This window comes from Triticum urartu, chromosome 5 (assembly GCF_003073215.2).
Source record: "Triticum urartu cultivar G1812 chromosome 5, Tu2.1, whole genome shotgun sequence".
Taxonomy (NCBI): Eukaryota; Viridiplantae; Streptophyta; class Magnoliopsida; order Poales; family Poaceae; genus Triticum; species Triticum urartu.
In genome coordinates this window covers 133,861,379-133,875,281 of record NC_053026.1, presented here as the reverse complement: position 1 = coordinate 133,875,281, position 13,903 = coordinate 133,861,379, and the positions used below count along the sequence as shown (strand labels likewise).

The following is a 13,903-nucleotide window of genomic DNA, read 5'->3' as shown; positions in this document are numbered from 1 at the left end:
GTATGACTGTCACAGCAGTTGGAACTGGTCTACCAAATCATTGTCTTCACCAAGCTAATTGGTTCTATCTCCTCAATCCTTTCATTTCCTCATTTTTGTGTACAAGTACTTGATCGTTACTGTTTGAAGACTCTAACTGAAGACTTTCTCAATTTCCTCAATCCTAATTTTTCAGTCACTTTGTCTTCAGCCTGCTTATCCCGTGTTTACGCTACTTGTACTCTATGCTTGTTTTCATTTCATCATGATGACTGTGCTACTACTCTCTTATGCTTGCACCTGAGTACTTATTCCATTGGTAAGTAGTTCATTTCTTAGGAACTTCCTCACCCTGAAATTCCTTAGTGATGAATTTGTAAAAATCGCCTATTCACCCCCTCTAGTCGATATAACGCACTTTCAATTGGTATCAGAGCAAGGTACTCCCTTGTTCTGTGTGATTTTGGTTTAACCGCCTGGAGTTTTAGTTATGTCGACCGCAGGAATGAAGAAAGTGGCATGCCCCATCTTTGATGGTCATGATTACCCTAAGTGGAAGGCCATGATGAAGAAGCGTCTCATGGCGATGGACAATGAGTTGTGGACCGTCACTGAGATTGGTGTTACTGATCATTGCAAGATTGCGGAGGCTGATGATATTCGCAAGTACACTCGACTTGACATCATAGCGAAGGATGTCATCCGCTCCTGCATATCCCGAACCTAGTTCAGGAACATTAAGCATCTCTGCCATTCGAAGCTTATCTGGGACCGAATCTCTTATGACTATGAAGGCCATTGAACTTGTCATGAACCCTGGTTGGAGGAATTCAAGGAATCGCTCAAAATGATGACTTTCGATCCAGAATCATCATCCTCTGCACCATGCCTTATGGCAAAAGGTGCCAAGGTAACCGAATGCTTCCTATCTGAGTCTAGTGATGATGAATCTGCTGATGAATTTGGACCCAGCTATACCAAACCTGCTTCCCTTGCCACTAAAAAACAAAGAGCTTTGGAAAAACTTCAAAACTTGCTAGATGAAAGCGATGATATGCTGGGTGAAGAAATGGATCGAACTCAAACTCTGACTGATAATCTTCAGAGACTTCAGCATAAGTTTGACAACCTTCGAGTCATCATAACACTCTCTTATCTAATCATGAGAAACTTTCTTATGAATTTCTTCAAAAAAGCAAGATCTTGAGCAGCTAAGGGTGAGTTATGAAGATCTTCAGAAGGAACGTGATTCATTGCTTGCTCAACAGATCAATTCCTCTAAGGTTGAATTCATTCCACCATGTTTGAAATGCATTGAATGTGAATCTGCTAATTCTTCACCTGAAAGTTCAAATGCTTCTATTGCTCAAAATTCTTCAACTGTCTCTGCTATTACAAATTCCTCATCTGAGGATACACCAGTATCACTGATAATGCAGGGCTGAAGGAATTGTATGTAACAGGCATGTACAAAAGCCTCAAAGGGCATCAGGCTCTTTGTGATGTGCTTAAAAAGCAGATCCTCAATAGGAACCCTAGGAAAGAGGGTATTGCTTTTGAGAGGAAACTCAATGTTGATGGGACCTACTGGAAACCTGAGCAGTATCGCAAAACCTCATGGGTTGCTGCAAAGGGATCTCCCATAGATCCATCCACTTTATCTGGCTTTACATGTGAATCTTCATATTCTTCTGATGAGTCATTTGACTCCAACTATAAACTGTTCAAAAATCAGAATGGTGAAGTATTTTCTAGATATGATGGAACTAACTGCAGGAATGGCCCCCCTATGAAGAAAATCTTGGTTCCCAAAAGGTGCCTTGAAAGTCTTCAGGTGAATGTCATCATGACACCACCTGTGAAGAATAGGAACCCCAGATCAAATTCTTCATATGCACCAAAGTCTTCATATGGATCCAAGTCCTCATATGGACCAAATTCCTCACACGGACCAAATTCTTCATATGGATCCAGATCCTCATATGAACATCATCGTGTTAACACTTCTGTTTTGCAGGGAAAGCCTAAGGGCTATCAATATGTGCATTATTCTTGAAATCATTATGTTCATAAGTCCTTGAAGAATTTCTCTGCTTATTCATATGCTTACTCTAACCCCTCTTATGTGAAACGAAGTGGATTGGCTTCTATGCCACCTTTCTCTTATGGAGTTCACAGATTGATGAACTCTTTGCCACCCCTCCAGATGTTGGTGGTAAAGAAAAAGAACTAACCTCTTATGTAGGGTCAGGTCTCCAGATGAACTTCAACATCTGAAGAATTTGCTGGAGACCTGAATTCGCTTGAAAGGATGCAAACTAATCATGAAGAAATGAATTTTCATTTCTCACGTCCTCATACTGCTATATCTGTTCTATTTCTTGATGAAATTGATCAGATGAATTTGATGTCATATTCTTCACTGATGAAGTATATGAGTTCGTAAGATGCACTAATTCATCTGCAGGATGATCAACCCAAAGCCACTGAGTGGGTCCTCGACAGTGGATGTAGAAATCACATGACCGGTGACAAGAACCTATTGATGGACACTTCTTTATCTCCATCGCATCTGAAGCATATCACCTATGCTGACAAAGGCAAAAGCAAGGTATTGGGTCTAGGTAGGGTTGCGATCTCAAAGGATTGACACATGGACAAAGTCATGCTTGTCGGGTCCTTACGGTTTAATCTCATGTCTATCTCAATGCTTTGTGATCTTGATATGGTTGTTGTCTTTGGCATGTATCATTGTGTTGTGATCATGGAAACTAACAATTCCAAAGTCTCCGAAGGCTTTAGGATAGGAGACTTGTATATTGTTGATTTGTCTACAGGACCACAGCCTGCCACATGTCTACTTGCAAAATCTTCAGAAGGCTGGCTATGGCATCGACGACATGCATGCTGGCATGAGGAACTTGCACATGCTCGTGAAGAAGAAGCATGTCATTGGCATCTAGGGCGTCAAATTCCACAATGATCACCTGTGTGGAGCTTGTGAAGCTGGAAAGATCACCAAGGCCAAGCATCCCTCAAAGACTATCATGACCACCACTTGTCCATTTGAATTGCTTCACATGGATCTCTTTGGCCTTGCTCATTATGCCACATTCACTAATGTTGCATCTTTATATGGCTTTGTTATTTTTGATGACTATTCTCGTTACACATGGGTGCATATCATCACTTACAAAACTGAAGTGCAGGAAGTCTTCAAACGTATTTCCTCGAGGTCTTCAACAAACTTCGATGTGAAGATCAAGCACATTAGAAGTGACAATGGGACCGAGTTCAAGAATACTGGTCTTGATGACTATCTTGATGAACTTGGTATTACTCACGAGTTATATGCTCCTTACACTCCTCAGGAGAATGGCGTCGTGGAGCACAAGAACAGGACTCTTGTTGAGATGGTTCGCACTATGCTTGACGAATACGAGATACCTCCTTCTTCTGGCCTGAGGCAATTGATACTGCGTGGCACATCATCAACAGGGTATATCTTCACAAATTCTTCAAAAAGATCTCATATGAACTTCTCACTGGCAAGAAACCCAATGTAAGTTATTTCAAAGTCTTCGGTGCTAAATGTTGGATTGGAGATCCTCATCACAATTCTAAATTTGCACTGAAAGCACATGAAGGTGTTATTCTTGGTTACCGAAAGGAATCGCACACCTAAGAAGTCTTCAACACCTATCACCACAAGGTTGTTGAAACTATAGATGTACGGTTCGATGAAACTAACGGCTCGCAAAGAGAGCACCTACCTCCTGTGCTAGATGAAATGTCTCCTGAGGAATCCATTAAGTTCAAGTCTAGTGAGGATGTCATTCCTACCAAAGAATCTGCTGAAGAAGTCATTCTAGAACGTGAAGAACTTCATGCTGATGCACCTGAGAAAAATGGCTCTGAACAAAATGTTGAGCCCAGTCAACATCGTCAACCTGCTCATCCTCGCATCGCAAATGAAGTGTAGATTGAGAGAATCGTCAACAACATCAAAGCACCATGTCCTCTCACACGCTCAAAGGCTTCACATTTGTCTAACTTTTATGGGCATTTTGCTTTTGTCTCTATCATAGAGCCCACCAAAGTAGAGGAGGCATTTCTGGAGCCCGAGTGGATTAAAGAGATGCAAGAGGAACTTCATCAATTCGAGCTCAACAATATCTGGGAACTTGTCAAGTGACCAGACCCACGCAAGCACAATATCATCAGCACCAAATGGATCTAGCACAACAAGCAAGATGAAAATGGCCTTGTAGTGAGGAATATCAAATGTCTATGATGGGAGAATTGAAATTCTTCTTACGTCTTCAAATTCGTCAACAGCGCGACAACATCTTCATATCTCAAGAGAAATACCTCAAGGATGTGTCAAGGAAATTGGGTATGCAAGATTGCAAAGGCGTCAAAATTCCTATGCCCACAAATGGCCATCTATGCACAAATGAAAATGGTATTGACTTCGACCAAAAGGTATACCGCTCCATGATTGGCTCTTTATTGTATCTGTGTGCATCTATGCCAGATATTATGCTTAGTGTTTGCATGTGTGCCTGTTTTCAAGCTACACCGAAGGAATCACACCATAAGGCCGTGAAGCATATTCTTCAATATCTAGCTCACACTCCAACACTTGGATTATGGTATCCCAAGGGCTCGGCTTTTGATCTCATTGGATATTCTGACTCTGACTATGCTGGTGATCGTGTGGACCGCAAATCAACATCAGGCATATTCCATTTCCTTGGACGATCCTTGGTATGTTGGTCCTCGAAGAAGAAGAACTGCGTATCACTCTCTACTGTTGAAGCTGAGTACATTGCTGCTGCTTCATGCTATGCTCAATTGCTATGGATGAAGCAAACCCTCGAGGACTACGTCATCAATGTGAAGAATGTGACACTCTTTTGTGACAATGAGAGTGCCATCAAGATTTCTAATAACCCAGTTTAGCACTCGAAGACAAAGCACATCTAATTCGTCATCATTTTCTTTGCGATCGTGTGTTGAAGGGTGACATCTCTATTGAGCACGTGAAGACTGAAGAACAGCTAGCCGATATCTTCACAAAGACCTTAGATGAGAAGAGATTTAGCAAGTTGCGGTGTGAGCTAAATATCTTAGAATCTTCGAATGTCCTTTGAAAAGGACACACATCCTAACACTTATGCATACTGATGACTTAGATGTGCAGCATAAGAATCAACATTTTTCTTAAATCAATGGAGATTAACCCTCTAAGTATGAAGAAATTAACAAATAATTTTTTTCTCAGAGCCCTACGACAATAGTACGCGGCGTCTGAAACCATCATTCTTATACGGTGGGTCACGCCACCAACATAAGTTGAAAATCTTCAATTTGAGTTTTTCTTCATTTTTGAAATTCCTTAGTTGTTCAAATTCTTCAACTTTTCTAAGTCTTCACTCTTTCCGACTATGTTCTTCATTTACTCTATATATTTGAGTTCTCAGTCCTCTACAACATTCACTTATTGCTAATTCTTCAAGTTGACTTTTCTGCTAAGTGAATGTGAATGGACCCGTCCCCCTCTATGCTAAGCTCAACCCAGTCTCTTCACAAATTATGCATGTGCATTCTATTTGAAACCCGTTCAAAATCTTCACTGTATCCTTGTCAGCTGAAGAATTTGTGAATGAAACTTTGAAATATTCTTATCTGAATTTTTGGCTTTTGCCGCTTAAACCGTTCCACATCACACGATATGATTATTCTATTCATTCTCACACGATCTCCACCTCACTGTACGTGGGTGACACATGTCGATAGGATGAGAAGGGTCAGGGGCACGTTCATCCATTTTCCTCTGACGAGCAGTTTTTCACCTTGGTTATAAATAACCCTCACCCTCCTCAGACTGCATTTACCCCACTTGAACTCACTCCCCTCGCTCGAGCTCTCTGACCTAGCTCCACCGCTACTCTCCATCGTCGCCGGTGAGGAAGAGCTTCACTGCCTCGACCTCGTCGCCGTCGTACTCGCGACGGCCGCGGAAATCTTCACTCCGCCGCCGCCGTAGCTGTCTTCCACCGCCAAGTTAGGGCGTGGAAGATCTGAACGGACGAACTTCCCGTCTTCAACTCCCAGTTCGTCGTGTTCTTCGTCAAGGGTAAATAAAATCTATTTTACTGCCCTTGTTGATTTCGATGATTTCCACAAAATCTTCAAAAGGTGTTTATTCTTCAACTTCCACATTCTTAAACACCACACTTGCATCTGTTTCTTGATTTGTTTCTCTAAGCAACATTTTTCTTCAAGATTCCTCAATTGTCTGGATTTTCAATCTATACAACTCTTGAACCTAAGTCAAAGACCTCTTAGTGAAATTCCTCAAGACACTCCTGGTCAAATTCCTCTAACTTGTTTCTTTTGAAAAACTTCTGAGAACGCACCTGACCTCTCCAAATTCTTCGCACCTACACTCTGTTCACAGGTGCACATGTCCGCTGCCGAATCTCTAGGTTCTCATCAACTTAACTCATTTGCAGCGTTCCTCGAAGACAAATTGCATACCTCGTCAGAGAATTGTATTGTTCAAATTCCTCACCAGAAGAAAATGGTTGATGGCAAGAGACCTCAGAAGGGAGGCAAGAGACCGGAAGTGAACACAACTTTTGAGATCCCAGATGACATCTATTAGGATTATTGCACTCCTAATGAAGCCAAACATGGCAAGGAGAATAATAATTAGCGCGAGGTGTGCATACAGAGGATAGAGAGGAGATGGGCACGAGAATGGAGGGAGTAAAAATATGTAACTCCCAAGCACATGAAGAAATTTGCTTTACACCCTCCTTGCCCAAGACCTCCATTGGCACCTGGCCAAATTGCTAATCTCACTAGCCTCAAGCGCGGTGAGGATTATCCAGATGAATGGGCCAAGCGGCAAGCCAAGTGGCCAAAATGGCCAAAGAAGCAGTGAGGAAATACAATGAAGACTCTGCTGCTGCCGCTACTGAGGCTTCTACTAGCAAGCCCAAGAAGGCTATGCCCAAGAAGCCTGCACACAAGCCCAGTTCCTCTACAATGCCCTCACGGCCAAGCTCATCAAAGCCCTCAGGACATATTCCTCAAGCAGCTCCATTTCCTACTATTGCAAAAGCTTTAGCTGCTGCTGCAAAGTCCTCTGCACCTACACATCTCGCCTCGTGCCAAAGGACAACTGGCATCTCTATTGCTTCAGGAGCATCTGCAAGTTCTTCAGCTCCTCCTCAGTCCTCAATAGGCCCAACTCTGCTGAAGAAAAAGGCCACTGCTGGACGAGGCACAAGGCCAAGTCCTCACAAGAAGCAGCATGCCTTCCAAGTGTCGTTGAGTGAAGACAAAGCTGATGATCAGGAATTAGCTAAAATCATCAGGGACAGACATCATAGGGCCGCTAGAGCCAAAGGCAGTAATGTGCCATTGATGTTGGATCCCAAGTTGAACCTAGACTTCATCGACCTATGGCATAAGGACCCCAACACTCCTTTGCCTAAGCTGAACCTCACTCCTGGCCAAAGACATGTGTTGATAGATCGAACGCCAAATAAAATAAATAAGAATAAATTGCAGCAAGGTACTTTTGTATTTTTGGATTAAAAGATCTAAAAATAAATGCAAGAGAAAAATAGACCGCAAAGGCAAATATATGAGAAAGAGACCCGGGGGGCGTAGGTTTCACTAGTGGCCTCTCTTGATAAAAGTAGCAAACGGCGGGTGAACAAATTACTATTGGGCAATTGAAAGAACTTCAAATACTCATGATGATATCCAGGCAATGATCATTACATAGGCATCATGTCCAAGTTTAGTAGACCGACTCCTGCCTACATCTACTACTATTACTCCACACACCGACCGAAGACCAGCATGCATCTAGTGTATTAAGTTCATGGAGAAACAGAGTAATGCAATAAGAATGATGACATTATGTAGAAAAGATCTAGCTATGCAGAGATAGACCCCATCGTTTTATCCTTAGTAGCAATGATACATACGTGTCGGTTCCCCTTCTATCACTGGGATCAAGCACCGTTAGATCGAACCCACTACAAAGCACCTCTTCCCATTGCAAGATAAATAGATCAAGTTGGCCAAACAAAACCCAAAAATCGGAGAAGAAATATGAGGCTATAAGTAATCATGCATAAAAGATATCAAAGAAACTCAAATACTTTCATGGATATAAAAAGATAGATCTGATCATAAACTCAAAGTTCATCGGATCCCGACAAACACACTGCAAAAGAGTTACATCATATGGATCTCCAAGAGACCATTGTATCAAAAATCAAAGAGAGAGAGAGAGAGAGGAATCCATCTAGCTACTAACTACGGACCCGAAGGTCTACAAAGAACTACCCACGCATCATCAGAGAGACACCAATGGAGGTGGTGAACCCCATTCGAGATGGTGTCTAGATTGGATATGGTGGTTCTGGACTCTGCGGTGGCTGGATCAATATTTTGTCGACTCCCCTAGGGTTTCTGGCATATTGGGGTATTTATAGAGCAAAGAGGCGGTCCGGGGGGCACCCGAGGTGGGCACAACCCACCAGGGCGCGCCTGGGACTCCTAGCGTGCCCTGGTGGGTTGTGCTCTCCTCGGAGCACCCCCCAGGCGCAGCCAGGGCCCATTATGTTCCTTTGGTCCATAAAAAATCCCTATAAATTTCGTTGCGTTTGGACTCCATTTGATATTGATTTTCTGTGATGTAAAAAACATGGGAAAAAACAGCACCTGGCACTTGGCACTATGTCAATAGGTTAGTACCAAAAAATGATATAAAATGACTATAGAATGATTATAAAACATCCAAGATTGATAATATATCAGCATGGAACAATTAAAAATTATAGATATGTTGGAGACGTATTAGGTGGCCAGTTTATATTCTTCATCGCGCAAGATAGGCGAAGCTGAAGATTTGAATGACACTGCGGTAGGCCCTACATCAACAGACGACCCCAACAATGCTGGAGCTCCTCCATCGACTTCATGATGATATTCTTCAGGGGCGTTAGTCCTCATTTTTCATCCCTTTTGGTCATTCGATGACAAAGGGGGAGAAATTTGAGTTAGTCTTCAAGAAGGTCTCTATACATGGGCGTTTTTTTGCTAAGTTACAACTCTCATTCTTCTGAAGTATTTGTTGGGTCGAGTTGTAAACTTAAGTCCGATGGTGGTCTGATAATTTTGCTCTGTTTTCTGCATGCTATTTCCTCATATGTTAATGCACACATGCTGAATTACATCAGTCACCATATTTCATCATGCATTTCAAATTCTTCATATCATATGTTAAATGCGTGTATGAATTACAAGATATAGGGGAGATCTCCATGGTTCCACTCTACAATGTGCATTTTCTATTCAAAGCAAATTCCTCACGTATGCACATCTTCAGGGGGAGTTCTTCTATATCTTGCATTAAAATTCCTCAATATCAGTATTTACACTTCATATGTTTATCCCCGTTGAAACTTAACCTATATTGTCATCAATCACCAAAAAGGGGGAGATTGTAAGTGCATCTAGTGCCCCTTAGTGATTTTGGTGTATTGAAATCTTATAGGTTAAGGGACTAATGTGTTTATAAGTGTACACAGGTCTATAAGTCTATGAGGAGTTTGACATGTATAGAGAAAGTCGACCCCGAAAAATGAATGTCTTCAGCTGAAGACTTTGGCTTTCTGAAGACTTTGAAAGTGAAGAAATTGGTGTGATCCTAAAGACTTGATATTCATGCGAGGATTATGAAGCGTGAAGACTTTTGTTTTCGTAGTTTTGTTTTTCTCTTTATTGAGTCATAGGAAACACCGTACTGTTAAAGGGGTCGAGATAAAACTAAGGAAAAGTTTCCAAGTGATGCTAATCTCAAAATCCTACACCTACCCAATCCTTTCGAGTGAAGCCATTGGAAATCTCATACAGTTCAGTTAACTTCTTCAGTGACAGATACGAAGATCTTCTGTTCTATGAGGAATTTGTTCTGACTTGGGAGTTAAGAATTCGCCGATGCGGATTACCTACAAGTGAGGAACATGATAGCCATGATGAATTTGATAGCCAAATTTTCGACCGTTGCTGTGCTACGCGCCAGCTGTCCCAAAATATCTACCCACCTAACGGTCATATCATTGAAGGGCATTTATGTCTTATCATGTTGGGCTTCTCCCTAGGCTATAAATATCCGCCCCCTACAATCACTAGCTGGTTGGCTGCTCTGAGAGAAACTGTCACTTGTCATTGAGAGCATCCCATCCTTTGAGGACTTTGAGCGAAAATCATCAAGTGAGGAAAACCCAAACCCAAACACCTACAAACCCAAAGTGATTGAGCATCACTGAAGAGATTGTTCCTGTGTGGAACCGCGCTTGTTACCTTTGAGGACTGTGCATCCTCCAGACGGTTAGGCATCATGGTCTAGAGCATCCAAGAGGAAATTGTGGATCGCCGAGTGACCAAGTCTGTGAAGGTTTGGAAGTCACGTGAAGACTTACCACGAGTGATTGGGCAAGGTCTGCGTGACCTTAGCTCAAGGAGAATACAGTGAGGACTGTGTGTCTAGGACTATGTGTCCTCAGGTTTAAATACCTAGCCGCTCCAACCAGACATACGATTGTCACAACACTTGGAACTGGTCTACCAAATCACTATCTTCACCAAGCTACTGGTTCTATTTACTCAACCCTTTCATTTCCTCATTTCTGTGTAGAAGTACTTGATCGTTACTGTTTGAAAACTTTGACTGAAGACTTTCTCAATTTCCTCAATCCTAATTCTTCATTCACCTTGTATTTTGAGATGAGCATCACTTGGAAACTTTTCCTTAGTTTTACCTCGAGCCCCTTTAACAGTATGGTGTTTCCTATGACTCAAGAAAGAGAAAATGAAACTAGGAAAACAAAAGTCTTCACGCTTCATAATCCTCGCATGAATATCAAGTCTTTACGGACACTCCAATTTCTTCACTTTCAAAGTCTAAGAAAACCAAAGTCTTCTGCTGAAGGCATTCATTTTTAGGGGTCGACTTTCATCGTAAATATCAAACTCCTCATAGACTTATAGACATGTGTACACTCACAAACTCATTAGTACCTTAACCTATAAGTCATCAATACACCAAAATCACTAAGGGGCACTAGATGCACTTACATGAAGGGATCATCTTATAATGCTACCGTCGTTCTAAGCAACATAAGATGCATAAAGGATAAACATAACATGCAATGAAAAATGTGACATGATGATACGCCTCCAACATATCTATAATTTTTTATTGTTCCATGCTATCATATTATCTATTTTGCATGTTTTATATGCATTAATATGCTACTTTATATTATTTTTGGAACTAACCTATTAACCTAGAGCCCAGTGTCAGTTTATGTTTTTTCCTTGTTTTCGAGTCTCATAGAAAATGAATACCAAACGGAGTCCAAATGGAATAAAATCTCCCCAATGGTTTTTCTTGGACCAGAAGACACCAAGGAGGCTTGGAGTGCAAGTCAGAAGAGCCGCGAGGTGACCACAAGGGTGGAGGTCATGCCCACGGAGTAGGGCACGCCCCTGCCTTGTGGGTCCCCATGACTCCCCTGACCTAATTCTTTCACCTATATATTCACATATATTCCTAAACCACGAGAAGTACCCACGAAAACACTTTTCCGCCGCCGCAACCTTCTGTACCCATGAGATTCTGTTGGAGTAATGGGCCACGGGTAGGACAACCCGAAGCCCAGAACCTTTCAAGACATCGAGGCTAGCTGCGCCCCTCAAGGTGCCAAGATGAAGTGCCGCCTTCTGGAGGCCGGCTGGAGGAATAGCCGGCTACCCGTAGACGGCCGAGTCCCGTAGACGATGTCAAGACAAGTCGACTCCTAGCTGGCGGCTTCCAGAGAAGTCGGCCCCTAGTAGCCGGCCTGTGGCGCCAACGAAGCCTGCGCCCTTGTCAAGAAGGACAAGACAGAGGATGGCTATAGTGTAGCCCATCCCCCCCATCCAGGGACAGGCGTGGCCACAGTGCACCGTACCGGCGGAGATCTCCGCCGGGCGCGGCACTGTTGCCACGCCATCCCTGACATCACCACAAGAAGGCGGAGTCCTACTCCCATGACGGCCTGTCAGTACGGCCCAAGGACGACGGGCCCCACCAATCAGCGAGAGCCTGGAAGACGGCAAGAGCCCGACCAGTCGGACTCGAGGTAGGTCGGTCCCCAGTACTCGGCCTGCCCCTTCCTCGGGTCCCACGTGCCACTAACCAGACGAGACACGGAGTGGCTACAGTAATCGCCTACCCAGCGACAGAGCTGTAGCCACGATCCCCTGACCAATCCTGGGTCATTAGAGTCACGGCTACAACGATCAGCAGCCGACAAGACCTGAGAGCAGCGGGGGCGGCCTGTCGGACCTGTACCCAACCAGTCGGCGGGCCCCAGCACTAGGCGGAGAAGCCGGCGGCCGAAGAGACTGACAGCAGGGCCCTACGCCCGACCAGATTACCATTATACCCCTCGGGGTAGGCCTATATAAACCCCCCAGGTCACCCATGCAAAGGGTTGCCAACCTTTCAGAACTAGACCAGCCCATAGAGGAAGGAGAGAGCTAGCCTTGCCTTCTCCTACCTCTAGCATCCAGCTCGAGGAGCACCATTGTACTCACTTGCGCCTTAGTGATCATGCGGAGACCCCGCAGAGGAGGACTAGGGGTGTTATCTCCTAAGAGAGCCCCGAACCTGGGTAAAGTATGCCGGCGTTCGTGTCTACGCCTCATCCCGCTTCTGGGCACCGGCGACGTTCTACTTGCTCCCACCATGATAATCCATCCATTGGCATATGTCACACCCAACCCCCAACATTTGGCGCCCACCGTGGGGCAAGGTGCACCATTGTCCGGAAACCTGTTCTGGACGGGACCCTTTTTCCTCCCTGGCGAGCGTAGCCAGCTCGGCACACCAGACGGAGTCTGTGCCGAAGCACTACGTGGCGCGGAGATTGCCTGCACGGCGAGCTGCCTCGCTGACCTTGTTGGCGAGGTTCGCCTCTCCGACGAGCCGGCGTCCGATGTGGGAAATGATGGCCCTAAGAGCTGCCTCGTCAGCCTCCTCGATCAGCTCCACGTAGCCAGCGAGCCCGCTGCGGACTTGGAATCCATTCGCTCCACCGACCTGATGCTTGTCGATTCCGACACTGCGTCGCTTGACGCGTTCCCCACCAATGTGGTAGTCTACGATGAGCCGCCTCCTTGCGCGGAGAGTGGCAAAAGCGCCGTCACGGAAGTTCTTGTCATCGGCCACAGCGAGCACTCCGGTGGAGGTGCTCACGATCCGCTCAACGCGGCACTACAAGACTTGACGGCACACATCCCAAAAGACGCTGATGCCGAGATGCTGGAAGCATGCCGCATCTAGCTCGTCGAGGGCGCAAAGAAGTTGGCTAGCATGAGACGCATGTCGGAAGCCTACCAGCGCGAGATGGACCGCGCTGTGGGCGGCACGCCGGCTCCCGCTGGGCCTAGCCGCCTTGGCACGGTCCAGCAGCGCGGCGTGGCCATCACCAACCTGTGTGGGGCAGATCGTCCCGTCTACGCCATGCCCGCGGAAAATATCCGAGCTGCCCAGGTGGCAGCAGAAGAGCTGGACAAGTTCGAGGGTGAAGAACGTCGCCAAATGGCGGAGCGCGTCTAGCGGCTCCTCGATGCGGCACAAGGCCGGTTGCCGCACTGAGGCGCCCCACCGGAAAATTGACGATCCGCCTCCCCGCCGAGATCAAGGCGCGACATCTGGACGCCAACTGGTGGCATCCGCGGACGAAGAGACAAGGAGCCGGCTACCAGCCGTAGCCGGACTCGCATCACCATCGAGCGCGACGAAGACGGCCGCCCGAGAGTAGTGGAACGATGGGATGAC

The 13,903-nt window shown here is 45.1% G+C and overlaps 1 pseudogene; it reads left to right on the top strand.

Moving 5' to 3' along the window:
• Positions 1 to 484: 484 nt before the first annotated feature.
• Positions 485 to 2,212, top strand: LOC125506852 (annotated as a pseudogene).
• Positions 2,213 to 13,903: the final 11,691 nt, after the last annotated feature.